This window comes from Mus pahari, chromosome 5 (genome assembly GCF_900095145.1).
Source record: "Mus pahari chromosome 5, PAHARI_EIJ_v1.1, whole genome shotgun sequence".
Taxonomy (NCBI): Eukaryota; Metazoa; Chordata; class Mammalia; order Rodentia; family Muridae; genus Mus; species Mus pahari.
The window spans coordinates 94,141,835-94,146,289 of NC_034594.1; positions in this window are offsets into that span (position 1 = coordinate 94,141,835).

The window sequence follows — 4,455 nt, forward strand, 5'->3', positions numbered from 1 at the left end:
TGTGTGTGTGTGTGTGTGTGTGTGTGTGTGCGTGTGATGATGATTTTAAAGCCCATCTGTTTAAAGTCCATCTGGTTTTGAAGTGTCCTTATGGATAGAGATCACATTTGGTACAGCAAAGAGACACATTGGAGTCTTTGGGGACTGTGAAGCAGAGCTGCCAAGACCACCCTGGAATGTCTTTGTGACTTTTCAATTGATAAGACACCATGGCCAAGGCAGCTTATAAGAGAAAGCATTGAACTTGGGGTTTCCCAGTTCTAGAGGGTTTAGTCCATGACCATCATGGCAGAAACATGTCAACAGCCAGGCAGGCATGGTGCTGCAGCAGGAGCTAAGAACTTATATCTGATGCATAGGCATGTGGCAAAGACAGAGTTAACTGGGAATGGTGTAGACTTTTGAAATCTCAAAACTCACCTCAAGTGACACACCTCTTCCAATAAGGCCACACCCAATACTTCTCCAATAGTTCCACCATTGTGAAAAAAAAAATTCAGATATGTGAGCCTATGGGGGCCATTCTCTCACCCACCCCAGACTTTTACATGAAAGAGAATTTCACTTCTTTCTTGCTTGTTGTACAACGTTGTTTTAGCCTTTTGTCACTTGTAGTCAATATGTAGTTATCTGACCAACAGCTATTTAGTTTACATTTAAATCACCAGCATTGGACAGTAGGAGGCAGGCAGAGCCCAGTTTGTATATAAGCAATTTGCAAACTTAGTGATTACATCTCCCACAATTGGCCCTCATTCCTAAAAAAAAAAAATCCAAATGGGCAGAATGCAGGTGTGTGGGCACCTGTGTGTTTATGCACATTTAGACTGAATGCTATGTTCATGTGTGCATGTGTACATACTAACACACATGTATACTGTAAATATGTGTGTCAATGTTTGTGTGTGTGTGTGTGTGTGAGTGTGTGTGTGTGTGCGTGCTCTCAAGAGAGAACTTGATAGCATATGTTCAGAACTACACTGAGAAACTGTGTTCTTATCCAGGGTAGCTGCACAGGAGTATGGGTCAAACTTCCTGACCCTGGCGCTCCCAAGCAATCCTATATAGACAGGCTCAGAATGTCTGTTCTCTCCTGTCATGCACATTTTACTTGTTCCAGCCCTCCCTGGCCCTTCCCAGCTCATACTAAGCCTGTGTTCTCTGACCACCAGCCTCAGGCCACGTGTCTACTTAGTAAAGTGTCTTAGTGACAGTGATTAGCATGTGTGGAGGTCATGTTTACACTTCAATTGTCAACGGTGGTCATTATTTATTTGAAGTGAGGCCCTTCTCATTTGCTGAGCACCATTCCTATGAGTAAGTCCATGTTGAAGACTTAATAATTTTCATATGGTAGGGATTGGGAATAAGGAGAACTGAAACTCCTTGTGGCAGCCAGGAGAAGGGTGGTTCCATGGGGGCCACAGGCACCACATCTCAGGCAGCAAAGTGGGCTAGCAGACATGAAAAGGATGGCCAAGGAGCACTAGGATACTCCAGCTCCTCGGCCCAGACAAATGACCTCCCAGGATACCAGGAGAATTTGCAGATGTGAGCTCAGAATCTAGGGATCTTGGAGGTTGGATACATATCCAACTGTGTCATTCCCTGAGCAGGAAACAGTACACTTTTAGCCATTACAGCTGGTAAGAGGCAGCATGGCGTTGGGGAAAGAAAGCAGGGTTTGGAATTCAAAGGATCTGGGAAATGGCCATTAAGATGGCTTAGCATGTAAAGGTGCTTGCCACCAAGCCCGATGACCTGAGTTCAATCCCCAGGACCCGCAGATGGAAGGAAAGAAGCAACATCAGCAAGTTGTCCTCTGACCTGCAAATGCCACAGTACAAGTAACCAAACACCTCTCTCTCTCTCTCTCTCTCTCTCTCTCTCTCTCTCTCTCTCTCTCTCTCTCNCACACACACACACACACACACACACACACACACACACACACACAAAAACAAACAAAGCAAAAGAAAGGAGGGAAAAAGCTGGGAGAGCATTTCTGTGGTGTAAGCATCTGACTTGGTTTTCCTCCTCTGTAAAATAAGGCATGTCCCCTAGGCTGGACCTTGGGTGAGCAAGGGAGACAACTTTTCAAGGTCTTCAAAAAAAAATACTTTGTTTCCTCCTTTCTCTTGAAGTCAGAGGTCTCTGCTGAAAGAATTTGAAAGGAAAGTTAAGGAGATGGCTCAAAAGTGTCCATCACATAAGCAAGAGACCTCTTAAATTTGGAGCCACAGTACCCATGTAAAAAGCCAGGTGTGAGTCTATAACATCAGCCCTGGGGGGCAGAGGCAGGAAGACCCCTGGACTTCATTGGCCAGCTAGTCTTGCCAAATCTGTAAGCTCCAGGTTCAATGAGACTCTTTTTCAATATAAGTGGGGAGGTAGAGAATGTAGGTGAAGGTAGCTGATGTCGGGGCTAAGGAGATGCACCACTGGGTAAGAATGGTTGCTTTGAAAGCAAGAGGACCCGACTTTCAACTCCAGTACCTAGGTAAAAGCCAAGCACAGCCACATGTGCTGTTACTGACAGGAACAGACAGGCTGATCTTGAGAACTCTCTGGCCAGTAAGCCTAGAGAATGGGCGAGCTTCAGCCTCAGTGAGATGGTCTGTCTCAAAAGTGATGCAGAGAATGATAGAGGAAGGCACACAGAATATCCCTCTGGCTTCCAACAGCACGTATACAAGTATGTGCACACATATGCAGGCATACACTCATATACTCACATATACACACTCGCATGCAGACATACATACCACATACACAGACACACACATACCACACACTCGCACACTCTCACATGCTTTCAGACACACCCATACAAACATTCACACATGCTCTTACATGCATACTCGCAAACCTACACTCTCACATCCTTTCACATGCACACACATATACACACATACTCACATGCTTATACACACACATGCTCACATATGCTTGCACACATATACAAACAGAATTTGGAAGAAGCTGAGTCTCCTGAGAGCAGACCATGATAAGTTCATCTCTTCCTTTCGCTGGGTACCTAGGAGATTCCAAGGTCAGAGGAAGCAGCTCACAGAGAGAAGTCAATTTTGAACTAGTGTTTGCCAAAGACTCCCTTGTCAGCAGTGCCAGGCTCACTGACTTTGCCTACCTGGGCCATCCCCAGGCTCCACTGGGCTTGTGGAGGAAGCTAGGAAGCTCAGGGGAGTGAAAACAGGTCACTGGACTTTGAATTAGTTAAGTAATTGTATTCAAAGAGAAACGATTGCTGGCCCATTTCAGCCCGGTGGAAGTCTCCCACAGAGTGGTCAGAGGAGCTGCTCCTGGAGCATCATAGTCAATGCATTCAGGGAAGACTCAGAAAGTGTGCTGATGGACTAGATGACTGAAGGAGCAGCTACGCAGGGAGTAGACGCTACAGGGCTTTGCAGACTGGACAGGTAGCTCTGTTGATAGAGAGCTTAGCTAACAGGCATGAAGACCTGGGCCCCACTTGCAGCGCTGCATGGGAAGATTCAGAGTGGTGCTCATCTCAGATCCTATCACTCGGGAGGTAGAGGCAGGAAGATCAGAAGTTCCTGGTAATCAGTATCAAAAACTGTCTTAGTTAGGGTTCCCATTGCTGTGAGGAGACACCATGACCAAGGCAACTTTTATAAAGGAAAACATTTAATTGGGGCTGGCTTACAGGTTCTGAGGTTCAGTTCATTATCATCATGGCAGGATGTATGGCAGCCTCCACCTGGTGCTGGAGAAGGAGCTGAGAGTTCTACATCTTAATCCAAGGCATCCAGGAGGAGTGACTGCCCTGCAAGCTGCTAGAAGGAGGGTCTCAAGCCCATCCCCACAGTGATACACTTCCTCCAACAGTGCCATCCCTATGGGCCAAGCATATTCAAACTACCACAAAAACAAGCAAAAATAAATAGATAAATAAACAAGCAAACTCTCTAAAAGAAAATGCCATTATAATAAACTTTTTTAAAAAATTACTTTTGGAGCAGAGAGAGCCCAAAAGAGCCTGTGTTGTTCTTGCAGAGCATCTATGCATGCACAGTGACCAGTTCACACCACCTAAAACTCCAGCTTCAGGGGATCTGATTCCCTCCTCTGGCCTTCACAGGCACCAGATTGCAAATGTGGTTTTAATAAGCTTAGTCCAGGGTGTGTCACTATTAGGTATGGCCTTGTTGGAGGAGGTATGTCACTGTGGGGGTGGGCGTTGAGACCCTCATCCTAGCTACCCTAGTACAGTCTTCTTCTGGCTGCCTTCTGATCAAGATGTAGAACTCTCAGCTCCTCTAGTTCCATGTCTGCCTAGATGTTCCCATGCTTCCTGCCATGATGATAATGGACTGAACCTCAGAATCTGACAGCTAGGCTAGCCCCAATTAAATGTTGTCCTTTATAAGAATTGTCTTGGTCATAGTGTCTCTTCACAGCAATAGGAACCCTAAT